General features: G+C 37.5%; 1 protein-coding gene and 1 pseudogene across 4 annotated transcripts in view; both read left to right on the top strand.

The window, feature by feature from the left end:
• The window catches only part of CLTC (clathrin heavy chain), a 61,833-nt gene that overhangs the window by 580 nt on the left and 46,898 nt on the right, over window positions 1-14,355 (top strand). The window lies entirely within an intron of this gene.
• On the top strand, window positions 8,508-8,624 carry LOC119003807 (uncharacterized; annotated as a pseudogene).

The following is a 14,355-nucleotide window of genomic DNA, read 5'->3' as shown; positions in this document are numbered from 1 at the left end:
ATGGTGTGGGGCTTGGATGGAAAGGACGAGAGTCGAGGTGCAAAGGGCAGCGGGGCCAGCCCAGGGTTCCAGGGCCTTTCTATCTTCTCTTCCAGGGTTGCAAGAACTGCGCATACTAACCCTCCCCCCCCGCCAGTTTTATCAGTTCATTCATTTTGGTAGGTCGAGGGTTAGAGGGGGATTCTCCCGCGTTTCTTCCCCGTTTCTTCCGGAGCAAGGCTCTCATCGCTTAGGCCATTGTAGGGCTGTCACCTCCCATTGCTCTTCTGTTCCCTTTCTCCACTCGTGTCTGCATCCAGGAGTTGTGGGGCGGGTGGGTTGGGGAGGAGCAACCTTTTTCCTCCCCTCTAGCGGCTCTCAACTGAGAAAAACGCCTCTTTCCCCGAGTTGGGGGGGCGGTGCGGGGGACGCCAGTGGTTTGCCTCTGGCCTTTCCCGAGACAGTAGGATCAGGTCACTGAAGAAACCGAGGGAGGATAGAATAGGGGAACGTGTTTCTCAGGGCGGTGTCACTCTCAGAGTGCTGTGGGGTCAAGGTCCCTAGAAGAGCTCGCTTATTTTCTTCTTTTTTGATTTCTTTGGGATGATGTGGTTCTTATCCCCTGTTTAGTCCTAGAAGGTAGAAAAGAGTTATTCAGAGGTTTATCTTGGGGTCTGCTGGAGTTCAGCAGTTGTGGGCGTGAGTACCTCCCTCCCTCAAGGTTGCCTGGAATTGAACCGAGCCCTGGGGATAGAGCACACCTGCTCTGAGATATCCTACAAGGTTATTTGGTCTGTAATTGGTTTCCTTTTAGTAGGTTCTAGAATTTTTCCCCGTGGTGCATTATCCTGTAGGCAACATACTGTCTTACCTGGCAGCATGCCATGGAGGGCCCAGACAGGTGATCGTTGGAGGGCTTGACTGAATTAAGTCTTTCCTGATCTTACGATGTTTTGTTCACCAGTCTTGGTTTCACTTTGGCTGAAATAATTTATTCATATTAATTTTCTTCTCAAATATCTCTTCAAGGGGCCTGCCTCAGCTCAATCTTCTGAAAGGCTAATTTCATGATAAAAGATGCTATGGTTTGACATGACACTAATATTAGTGACCTTTTGGACATTTTACCCCTGAAGGTTAATTTTATTTACTTTCTCTTACTGGTGTTAATGTGCATAAAGGATTCTCATTAATAGAAAGATTTACTATTCAGACTTTCAGTAACATAATTTTATATATTTTTACAGGTATTATCACCTTTGCTTACATCATCAAGAAATCCTTTTTCTTTAAATCTCAAAATATAATGAATATTTTTTACTCAAAATGAGTTAGGTAATGCTCTTTTTTCCCTCAACCATCTGTGGTTTTCAGATCATTCATCTGAAGTGATGGAACACTTTTACAATAGGTTAAAAAAGGTTAAGGAGCAAAAATAGAAGTTATTTATGCTTAATCTAAAGTTTTAATTACTATGGTTACTTTTGTTAAAGTGTGGTGTGAATAGATGTGGGATGTTAGGAGAACAAACTCCTTGGGTGTGGAGGAAAACACAGGCTTCTCACACTACCGTGCATCTAATGCATAATCTTTCTGCAGACCGGTGTTTGTAAAATCGTTCACAAGAAGCAGGTATAATTGCTGTTTGTAAGACAGAGGTAAAACATTAGTAAATCTCATTTCTTGACTAGTGGTGGTTTGGGTAATAGCTTTTCATTTCTATTAAAGAGGAAATAAGAATTGCTAAATAATCCCAAAGATTGGAATCCAACCTTGTCACTAATTGAAGACAGACTTAATACGCATCTGACTTCTGAGGGATTCAGAATTTCTGCATATACTAGAGTGAAACCATTTCTTCTCAAATAATTTGTAGAGTTGAGTGTAAAGCAGCTTTCCAATTACACTTGAAGAATTCAATCATCCATATTTTGGAGTAATGTGCCATACCTGAACTTTAAGCTTGCTGTTGTGACTGTATGCTCCAGCTCAGTGATTTTCACCTGATGTGCCACAAGAATTTTTAAAACATGCAATACTTATTTTGTTAGGGGCACTGACCTTGTTTCCTTTAGCTTGTCATAGAAAAACATGACAGTGGCCAATGCAACAATAGCAGTCCAGTGTGAATAAATCAGCATTATACTATTTTTTGTCAGATCAGTGAAAATGATATTTTTTGGTGTGCTGTGGAATTTTAGTAATTAGTTTATGTGTGCCATGAGATGAAAAGTGTTGAAAATTGCTGCTGCAATTGATAATGACTAATTGTGCAAAGCCCCAATTGCCAACCTTTTCCAAGGTGTGTATATATATCTCCTCAATTTTTATCCCCTCCATTTTAAAAATTAAGAGGGATTATTTTAATTGGCATTTTAGGTCTGGGACCTTTGAGTCCCTGACAGTTAGCTAAGAAGCAGGAAACACCCTGAATACTTAGGAGAAAAATTAGGAACAAGAATTGAGGAACTTGAATGTAGAGTTAGCTTGTGAAAGCTTTGGAAGGTGAACTGTATATGAATTAATTTTTATAACATGTAATAATTTTGGCCAGCTGAAGGATCTGTGATTGGGGTTTGGGACTATACAGTAAATGAATATTAACAGTTTAAGTTATAAAGGTTTTTTTCCTTTTTTCTTTTTTTAGGATGTTTAGGCTGATAGGAGTCAATAGATGAATGCTTGCTTGAGCAAGACGTTAAAGAGTTGCAGATTCTGGGGGGAAAATTCCTAGGCTATACGTATAAAATGTTGTCTGCAATTCTCAATGCTTGGCACATTATGGGCTATATCTTTATGCCAATTGATACATTGTACTGTATCCCAGGTTCCTTGGGCCTGCAATTAAAAAATCCCCCCACCCTGTTCTTTTCCCCTTAATCCATAAATGGGCCTGGGATTGTGCTGTGAGTTAGGAGTTCCTGCTATGGTTTTGGTTTGCAGAGAGAAAGCAATGCTAAGTATGGCCGGGATATGCTATATGCTTACCTGTACTGCCTGAGAGAGGCACCTGCCTGGAATTATGCTGCAGTCTACCCTGGGAATAGCTTCCAGGTTTAAGATGTATCAGGTTTTTCAGAATTTTCCTAATGGTCAATTTACTCAGCTTAAAGGGGTGTGGCTAATTCTAGTGACCCTGCTTTTATTCTTAGGAAATAATTTAAGACATGGAACCGTGTGTGTGTGTGTGTGTGTGTGTGTGTGTGTGTCTGTCTGTGTGTGTCTGTGGAACCTCAGTCATGTTCATTTTAGTATGCAGTAAAATACCAAATACTGATTTCAGGAACCTCAGCCTATGTTACTGAATTATGTTTCACAAGATGTTTTTTTTTTTTTCTGTCACTGTTATCAATGTGGTTTTTGCTTTTTGAGGGTTACTGTTTATTAGAATTTTCTTCCATAATGAAAACTTGTACTAGTTACATAGGGATGTTGAACACTTGAAATGTGGTTGGTGTGACTGAGGAAAACAGTCTTTTAGCTCTTTTAAGCTAATTTAAATGTAAATAGCCACATGAGTCTTGACTGTGACATGGGGCTGCACAATTATAGGCCATACCGATGTGCTTTGTGAGAAAGATTTATCTGACCACCCACATTTATTTGTTTAGAACATTTTTGTTAGCTAAAATTAAAACATTGTTTGAAAGTGTTAGTTAAATACTGTTTCTTGGGGACGTGGTGATGATGAACAATGACTAATGAATGGAGGGAGCAGCAGATTTCTTATGAGAGCCTGCTGTATCTTATGAATGTGGTTGGCTAGTTTCAGGTCTTCATTTAATCCTCTGACATTTTTTTTCTAATTTTTAAAAAGTGATTTTAGAGAAAGAAACATGGATTTGTTGCTCCAGCTATTCACGCATTCATTGGTTGATTCCTATATGTGCCCTGAGCAGAGATCAAACCTGCAACCTTGGCGTATTAGGACAATGACCTAACCAACTAAGCTATCCAGTCAGGGCTCCTGATGTCCTTCTTCAACAGTTGAAGAAAGTGAGACTCAAACACAGTGTCAGAATGGGATTTGAACCTAGGTTTACTGACAGACTAGTTCAAAAAAGAGGAATGGTTGGCCTTAAGAGAAGTTATACAGTATTTTAGTATGCCTTTTTGGGTTGGGCTTTGTTCTACGAAGTGGTTTCTATACTGGTTTAGAATGAGTCTAATGATGTAGTATAGTAGAGAGAACGGGGGCTTGGGAGTTGTCAAGACCAGTGTTGTCCAATAGAAAAATACTAAGAGCCATGTATGTAATTTTACATTTTTCAGTAGCCATATGAAAAGTCAAAAACAGGTGGAAATAATTTAGTATGTTCATGTAACTCAGTATACCCAAAATAATACAATTTCAACCTGTAGTCAGTATAAAATTTTCAAATGAGACATTTTACATTCATTTTGGGGGGAAGCCACTGAATTTTCAGAATCTGATGTGTATTTTACACTTAGAGCATATCTCAATTCCGACCCTGTTTTCATTGGAAATATTTTATATGTATTTAGCATGTATAAAATTTACAGTTGGAAAAGCAGATTTTTGAACCTAGGTTTTTCCAAGCATGCTTAAGTTTTCCATAAATAATTGACCATCAGTAACTTTAATTTTAATTAATTTAAATTTTAAAATAAATTCAGTCACAGTAACCACATTTCAGGTGCTCAGTACCACATACGGCTTATGAAATATGGTTACACTGTTGGAGACTGCAGGTTAAGACTAACCTCTCGTTTCTTCTGTGTGAACTAGGCGTAACTGCCTCACAAAGTTTCTGTAAAGGTCTGAGATCGTGTGTGAAAAGTGTTTTGGTGTAGCACTTTCGGAGCCTTCATTGTTAGATATATAATTTGTGTCCTGTACATTTTATTCGGGTATCTTGGAACCAGTGACTCAATCTTTAATTTGCATACCTAGATTTTTATGGTTCATAAATATTTGGCATATCCATCTCATATCTGAGTATTTATCATTTGTCAACAACTATGTTAACTTAGGAACAGAGCGGTGAATAAGATTGAGTGCAGCTTCCTACAGTTGTGCTTGCGTTGAAGTTGACAAAGGCTGTCCACATACAGTTTCCGAATGTTTGATGTTGTTCAGAATTTAATACAGATATTAATGATACAAAACTGATCCTGCTCTGAAACTATGCCCAAAAGAAAGAATTTTTAAATCTTGTACTACATGCCATGAACACTCGTTATGTACCATTGGTACATTTTAAATTCGTGTTTCTTGGTCAGAAATACGTGACACACCTAACCATATCTGATAAAATGCCCACCAGTTGGGGTATTTTGTGGGATGTTAGTCAGGCTTTTGTTTTTGTTATATATGCCCTTCTATGAGATGGTAGTGTTGAAGTACATGTGCTCATTTAGAGGGGAAATGAGTTCACAGCTGAGAGAGACTTTAGTCCTATATATTAAAATGAGACCATTTCTCTAAATCATTTACATGCATGCCACACACACCAAAAACTACATAAATCAATTTGTAAATCATGGCAAAGTTTATAGCTCTAGGTAAACTTCCTGCCTCCATCCCCGCCAAGTGTCTGTGGCTAATGCTCTTAACTCAGTAGGATGGCAGCAGGTTCGGAGCTGAATGTATTATGCAGAACCCATCTGTCAGACTTGGATTTTGTGTCTTTTGTATTATGAAAGACATGATTTCAGATATTTTGTCCTAGTTTAGTGGGAATAATATCCATCAAATCTTAATTGCCCTGAAATCCACAAGATCAAAATAAATAGCTGTTTACCTACTGTGTTCCAAGAACACCCCGAAATGTTTTATGTTTATGCTCTCATTTCAATAGCAAGATAGTCCTTTCAGGTAGGTAGAGTTAGAATTTGCAGGTGAGGAAACAAGCAGTTACTTCGCAGAGTCACACAGCTAACGAGTGGGTTGTCAGACTAGTACTTGCCCTCTCCAGGGTTGTACCTTGCCTCCTTTGGTGAATGATCTGTGTAATTTGAATCACAAAGTACACCACAGTTTGTTTATATACTGTGGTCTTTGATTGTATACATTCTACTAGTAGTTTATTTTTAGGTCAGTAGTTTTTATGTTTGAAAAGTAAGGGCCAGTGAGCCCACTTTTGATTTTTTTTCATGCCTTAAACAATTATTTAGATCATGTTTTTAAAGGGCTTTACCCATGTTCCCACTAGAAAATTGTGCAGAATGATTGGGGTCAGATGATTTACTTGGAACCAGGATTATCTATATCCTGTTCATAAGGCTGAACTTCTTAAACTTCTCTGTAGATATTTCCTTGATGACAAGAGAATGAATGTGTTCCAGCCACTTGTGAAAGCAGGAAACTTCTGCTTTCTATTTTACTGTATTATGCATTCTTTTGTGTTTATATTAATGTAAAAGTTGAATAGAACTATAGGAAGCTAATTGTGCTTAGGGAGGAGGAAAGTGGGAGTAGAACATGCTTGCTCAGTTTGACTAGCATAACCGTTGAGGGGAAATGATTACAAACTTGTAGGATTGTGCTTGGGAAGCAGAACATCCAAGTATTGTAATATTAGTACTTCCTGTTCTGAGTCATTGGGTAAATAAGGACATTTCTTTAAGTTCAAATTAAGTAAATCAGATTTTAAAGTGTATAGCTGAGAGAATAGGAAATGAGTGCAATAAAATCTTTGCATCACATTAAAATGTTTTACATTTTGCAGTGTGCTGTTGTGGAAAATGTCTCAGATATTTAATCCAAGCTCTGTCTTTTTAGCTTTTCTCAACTACCTCATTTACTAGATTAATTTATTCTGCACTGGAGGAGTGTCTCCCTTTATCCAGTTGAGTTGAACCTATGTGCCATGCTAAAGGAAAAAGCCACCACCTACCTAGTTATGGAAGTTTTATACCAGACTCTTTCCTCCTTCTCATTTTCAGTATCTAGTCCATTTCTGGAGTAGGAAAAGGAAGGGCTCTCACACTGAGGGTCCTGGCGTTGCAGTTTTTGATAACTCCCCTCAATTGAAATTGTGGGGATCTTAATAGATGCAAAATTGGAATTGGGTTGAGAGTTGCTTTCATCTATTTCTGATTAGCTGCTCATCTAAGAAAGAGGGCTACAAACCACCAAGGGCCTGACGGGGTAGCTCAGTTGGTCAGAGCATTGTCCCTATATGCCTAGGCTGTGAGTTGTCTTTGGGCAGGGCACATACAAGAATCAACCAATGAATGCATAAGTGAGTGGAACAACAAATCTATGGTTCTCTCTCTTTCCCCCTTCCTCTCTCTCAAAATCAATAATGGCAATAATAACCCCCAAAGTAGACAGAGTAAAACCAAAGACTGTCCATACACACTCACCTTGACAAAGAGATGACTTTGGATGGATCTCATTATTTGAAATCGTCTGGATTGGTAAGAGGTAAATTTAACACATCTGATAATTATTCCTCTCTGTATGGCCTCACAATTATAACTGTTGGATGTTACAAGCAAACGTTTTAAATATTCCTCAAAAAGCAATCCCTTAGGGGGGTGTTCCTAGAGATCATAATCCAAGCAAATGGAAACAACTTTCGTAATATGCAAGTAGAAATTCAAGGCATGTTATAAAGTTCCCATGGTTGCACCATAATGGATTAACAACAAAAACTCATAGAATGGTGATGACTTTCCAGTGCTGGTGAAGACACCGATGTAAAAAAATGCCTATGAGTCTAAATAGAATGGTTTCTGAAAGGTGAAGAGTAGAAAAACGTTTCCAAATTAATTATTTTATCATTTTAAATATCTACATAAACTAAGTAAAGTGACTACTTAAAAATATATTACACATATATAATTCCTAGGAGTTTATACTTTAATGGGACTAAAAGCCTTTTTAAATTGAGGTAAATTCACATAACTTAAAATTAATCATTTTAAAGTGAACAAATTAGGGGTATTTAGTACATTCACAGTGTTGTACAACCATCACCTGTATCTAGAAACCCCAGAGCCATTAAGCAGTCCTTCCTCACTCCCTCTATCCCCTGACAACTACTAATGTGCTTTCTCTCTCTGGATTTACCTGTTTCTATAAATGAAATAATACAATATATCTCTAACTTCTTTCACTAAGCATGATGTTTGAGGTTCATCCATGTTGTACTGTGTATCAGTACTTCATTCCTTCATGGCTGAATAATACCTTGTGGAATGGATATAGCACATTTTATTCTTTCACCAGCTGATGGATATTTGGGTTCTCTCCATCTATTGGCTATTGTGAATAGTGCTGCAATGAACACGAATGTACACGTTTTGGTTTGAATACCCGTTTTTCAGTTCTTTTGGATATGTACCTAGGAGTGAAATTGCTGGGTCATGAGGTAATTGTATGTTTTAACTTTTTGAGGGGCTGCCCAATTATTTTTTGTAGCAGCTGCATCATTTTATGTGTCCATCAGCAATTTATGAGAGGTCCAGTTATTTTAGCATTCTCTTCAACACTTGTCCAGAGGGTTTTTTGGGGGAGGTAGGGGAAGCTGTTTGGAGAATAGACTACTTGGGAAATGGTCTACGGCCATACCACCCTGAACGCGCCCGATCTCGTCTGATCTCGGAAGCTAAGCAGGGTCGGGCCTGGTTAGTACTTGGATGGGAGACTACTTGGGAAATGAATACCCTAAAATATATGATATGATATTTGGGTATTCATGATATTTTTGGGTATATATGATATTTTTTAGTTCTCTGTTTTTTCCTAAGCTTAGTAGCCCTGCCTTTCCTTAAATTGTGTATGCATCCCTACTTTAGATGCATTTGCATTTTTTTTGGAGATACCACATATATCTGGGCTGGGCATGCATCCCTGTAACCTCAAGGCCCTGTTGTAATTGCTGCATGCCTGTTAATGCCATAACTAGAAGAGACCATATTTGCTGCAGAATTCTGTGTATTAATATAGTGTCTAGCACACACCAGCTGCTTGGTAATTGTTTAAATGTGTGATTATTGGAAAAAGTACTACAGAACTAGGAAGAGACTGGAGAAAATACCTTAAAAGTTTTTTCTCCTACTAGAACTGGAAGAAAACTTTGAAAAACGGTTGGCATCATTTGTGGCATGCAAAAAACACTTGATAAAATATAAGCAGACCCACAAAGAGGTGAAAGAACAGAACATGTACAGAAACAATTGATGCTGAAGGAAGTTAGAAGCAGAATTGCCCTTGTGGAAATCTGCAATGTGAAAGATTAACTTGATTTTTTTTTAAGATTTTAAATTTAGAGGGAAATTACAGGATTAAATACAAAACCAAAATAATTGGAATGGAAGCTCTTTTCAGACAGTGGAGGAAAACTTTCCTGACATGAAAGAAAGAAGATGAAAGGATTTGGTGTTTTGAGATAGGCTGGAGAAGTTTTAGGACCATGTATTATTAAAAAGGAAATCTACAAGTGTTCAGGGCACACCCTTTTCCTGATCAAAAAAATCAAGCCAATCTTACTTAGTTTTTAACAGTGAAACATTATAGGGTTTTGAGATGATGGAAAGTTATTTTCTTTTTAGAGGAAGGGCTATGTATTGTGCCCTCAAATCTCTCTGAGTCTGAAACCTGTTCTCAGCCCTGGCTGGTAGCTCAGTGGATTGAGCGCGGGCCTGCGAACCACACAATCATGGTTCGATTCCCAGTTAGGGCACATGCCTGGGTTGCAGGCCAGTTCCCAGCAAGGGGACTCAGGAGAAGCAACCATACATTGATATTTCTCTCCTTCTCTTCCCCTCTAAAGATAAATAAATTTTAAAAAAATTGAAACCTATTCTCCCCCCTGTAGGTTGTCCCTCAGTAGTAATGACAAACTTACAGTTCACACAAAGTAAACAAAGGAGACAATTTAATATAAAAGTTGTACTTAAATAACAGGTTATAAAATACTACATGGATATTAAGCTGCCAAATCTCAGTACGTGTTAATAGAAAATAAGTTGTAGTCATTTAACCATTTTGATGTTGTTTTAAACTCCCTGAATTTAATATAAAGTGATTTTTGAGATAGTTGGTAAGTGTTCATGCTGTTACTTCATTTACTCGATTGAACTCGAAACTTTTGGCATTTATGTTCACAAGCAAGCATTCCATTGACTCAGATCTAAAATGAAATGGTTCTGGACTTGTAATTTGTCGCACTTGAGTTCTGATCACGCTTTAAATGACTGAACCAACCAGGAGAATGAGCAGCAGAGCATGATGTCTGATTTCCTAGCGGCTCTGTAAGTAAGTACCTGCTAGAAACATATGTGCATGTCATTGATGAGGCTGGGCTGAATCACTGCGTTCCCACTTAAAATAACGTTTTGTGAAGTCTGTACATTGTGTCACAGGATGAAGTTTTCTTTGGGACCTTTACAGTTTTAACAGTAGAGAAACTGACCAGATATTTTAGTTGTTATTACAGGAAACCATGCCCTTGCTATCTGCCCAGGATGACATTCAGATCATCCTTTAAAGATATTTATGTTACGTCAGCACTAAGTATTATAATCTTGAACCCACAAAGTAAGCCTCATTTCTGGTTCTTTGAAAGGAAGGTTTAGATAGATTCTGTCCTTAACCCGCATCCCCTACTCTTAGCAAGCAGACACACCTGTGATAACCTGTGGTAGCACTCAGGTGCTCTGTGCCCACTGAGTGGATTTTATCCAGGAAAAGGCATGACCTTGGAGAGTCACACCCATCTGTAAGATTTGGGGCATAAAAACTCCCCTGTATTCATTTTCCTGCAGCTTGGCTAAAATTGATATGTAATATTTCATCTACTTACAAATTAGTATTTTTCTAAGAATGAGTCACATTTCAAGTTTTTAAAATTTCTAGTCAATAGTTAGTTACAGGAAGGAAAAATTCTCTTTGAAAAGTCTGCTGGTAGTTTACTGAAAGCTAATAGCCTTCAGTCCCTGTCTCCAACTGTGTGGTTTCTTCCTGAATATATTAACAACTTGAATTGAATGACCAGAGTCAAGAATTCTAAGAGGCAGGGGGTTGCCTTGCCTCAGACCATCAAGGAGTATAAACAAATCTGTATGTGTAAGTGTGGAGTCAGCAAGGATTAAAGGCATATGTATTTGTTGCTTGAAATACAGAGCACACAGAAAACAATGGTGGGTATCCTGTCGATGGAAGAACCAAAGGAATGCTGCGTTTTCAGCATTTTTCTTTATTTCCTGTAGAAGACAGCAACTGCAGTTGTTACGTGACATTCTGCTAATTTCCTGGAAGGGCTTATTGAAGTAACTACTGTGAGCGTATTTTTTCACTGTGATTAATACTAGTGAAGGTAGAGGATATTGGGAACTTTTAAAGGAAATTATGATGAGTGAAATATTTGGGATAGGAAGTTAACCAAATCTTGAGGCATTTAACTTAAAAATATCTGTCTTGGCTGGCATCCAGGTATCAGCAGGTCTTTCTAAAATTGTTGACTTAACTCTGCGGTGGTAATACCTATTAAATCTTTATCAAAATACTAGATTCATTTACATAAATAACTGAAATAGGATTATACGTAGGGCATTTACAGAACAGCTTCATTTGAAATACAGTAGCTCATATGTACTTCCTTTTCATCCTAATTCAGATGAGAAAAGGAGGAAGGATCTGGAAAGTGTAAAGCCAAGCACTAATTGTGAAACATAAGTCCTTAGTAATGCTGGCATAAACAACAAGTTTTGATGTGTTCTGATTTTCAGCTGATACAGCTGGTAAATGAGTTGTTCTGAGTTTACTACTTATTTATTTGGAAGCAAACTGTCCCGGTATGCTTATAAAAAAGTCTGCTTTCCTGTGAGTGATCCTATTGGATCAGATGTAAGAACTGCTGGTTGAAATTAGTAGGCTCAGAGCAAACCTATTACTGCTTTAACTATGTGATGTTTGTAGGCATAAGCACAACAGTGATTGATTGCTGAGCTAGAGATTGTACTAATGGAGAGTCTTTAGATAGTCAAAGAATTGGATACCGAAAAATACTGTGGTTTTACTTGATTGTATTGTTTTATGCTAATTTTCATTCAGTCCCTTTAACAATATTTTTATTGTTAGATCACTGATGTGCCCTAATGTTCTGACTTACCATCGCTAGGTTTCCTGATTCCTTGATGTATGAAACCTCTTCTGGTGTCACTAGACATAAAGACATATGTCTCTAGTGACATATGTTTTGAACAAAGCAAATTGGCCTGCCCTACTTTTGATGGTGTGTTGTCAGAAGCATGACATCAGAGCTAGTCTTCTAGGATATGTCATGATACCAAAGCCCCAGAGCTACATACTAACTGTAAAAGGACAGAAATCCCTAAAATACAGAGTGCTATGTGCCCCACACTGCTCTGTTTGCTGTATGTTAACTCACTTTCATGCAACACCCAGGTATTCTGTGCTTCTCCTTAAGCAAAGATGGACGCTTTCTCTCTTTGTGTTTGCCATATTGACAGTAAAGCCAAGAACAGTTTCAAAACCAAGACAGGAAGGACAAAGCTTAAAGAGTTAAAAACTGATGAGCATTTAACTTAGATTTCTGAATCTAATATTGTTGGAGGTAAAATTTTTTACCATATTTCTTTGATCTTAATATAGTCTTCTTTCATACAAACCATTTTTGAAATAGGAAAATCATCTTACAGTTGTATATTCTTCCCCCCAAAGCTTTATGATATTGATGAACACCTTAGAAATTGAGGCAATTGTAGCTTTGCGCCAACCCCCCCCCCCGCCCCGCTTTGTAATGTTCTTAGAAGAAATTGCATCTTATTACATCTGCACGTTCTCAGTCCAGCTCAGTCCCTGGACCTGATTTTTGAATATTTAATGATTTTTTTTTAGAGGAAAGAGGCACCCATACTGAGGAGTTTTTCTTAGGATCTTCCTTTTGCTAGCACTGAACTTTGCAGATTTTTTTCTCTAAGCCTTCTGCAAATATCTGGACTCTGAGACCTAAAAGTTCTTTTTGTTGTTGTTGTTCTTCCTGTCTTATCCGAAATCCTTGTATGAGTGTGTCTCTAAATCAGCTGTTCTTTGTATATTTTGCCAGAGTTTAAAGTTAAAGAAGTTTTTCTTTTCTCCTGGTTGGATCCCCTCCCACCCAAAATTCAGAAAACAGTGTTCTCCAGTAGAAGTGTGTAGTGATAGTAATGTTCTATATTCTGAGCCTTCAGTACCTTCCAGGGTGGTAGTTACAGGAGGCTGTTGAGTACTTGAAATGCAACTAGTAACTGAGGAACTGAATTTAAATTTTATTTACTTAATAAAATTAAACACCTGCGTGTGTGACCACTGGCTGCCAAATAGTGGTCGGTGCAGCAAACCTCTCAGTTCTGAATGGACAGACATCCAGTGTGCAGTTCCTTTATGGAGCTTGAGTTATTTCACTCTTTGATCTTCATCTTTACCTTTTGAACTTGTAATCTTCCTGCCTGCCCTACAGGTAGATTGCCTAATAAAAATCTGATCTGTACAATTTAATTTTCAAGTTCTTTAACCCACAGAAGAATGGAGATTAATCTCTTTTTAAAAACAGTTAAAAATATAAATTTGCCAGCTTCCATAAGACTGAGGAGAGTCACATACCCAATCATCTAGAGTTTTAATGCTATTTTGCTGTATTTGCCTTTTTTGTTTTACTTAAACTAAAGAAATCAAGTATCATGACATTTCAGCTCCTAGATACTCCAGTATTCATCTCTAGACAATATTTTTTTATAATCATGGTTTCATAGTCTCCTAATATAATAACCCCTCAGTATCTAAAAATTAGTCCATGTTCAGATTTCTCTAATTATCACTAAATGTTACTGGTTTGTTTAAATAAGGATCCTAGCAAGATCTGCTTGTTGCTTTCAGATATGTCTTAAAATTATTTTTAAAAACATTTTTTACAGAATTTCAGATTTACAGAAGAGTTAGAATGGTACACAGAATTCCCATATACACTCTTTATTCAGATTCTTTAGTTCTTAACTTTTTTTGCTGTATCTGATTGTCCTCTTTTGTTTCTATACATAAATATTTTTTTACTAAACTGTTAGAAAGCACTTTGTAGATATGATACTTCTTTACCACTACATACTCTATTGTGTGTATTTAGTAAGAATAACCACACATTTTAGTATGGTTACATAGCCACACTAAAATGATCAAAATGAGGAAATTGACTTTGACAGAATACTGTTGTGTAATCACAGGCTTTATTCAGATTTCATCACTCATTCTGATAATATGTTTTTTAAAGACTTTATTTATTTTTAGACAGAGGGGAAGAGTGGGAGTGAGGGAAACATCAGTGTGTAGTTGCGGCTCGTGTACCCCCTACTAGGGAACATGGCCTGCAATCCAGGCAGGTGCTCTCCCTGATGGGAATTGAATCA

Source organism: Sturnira hondurensis, unplaced genomic scaffold, assembly GCF_014824575.4.
Source record: "Sturnira hondurensis isolate 20B ecotype Veracruz unplaced genomic scaffold, ASM1482457v3 Scaffold0018728, whole genome shotgun sequence".
NCBI lineage: Eukaryota > Metazoa > Chordata > Mammalia > Chiroptera > Phyllostomidae > Sturnira > Sturnira hondurensis.
This window is presented reverse-complemented; position numbering and strand designations above follow the sequence as displayed.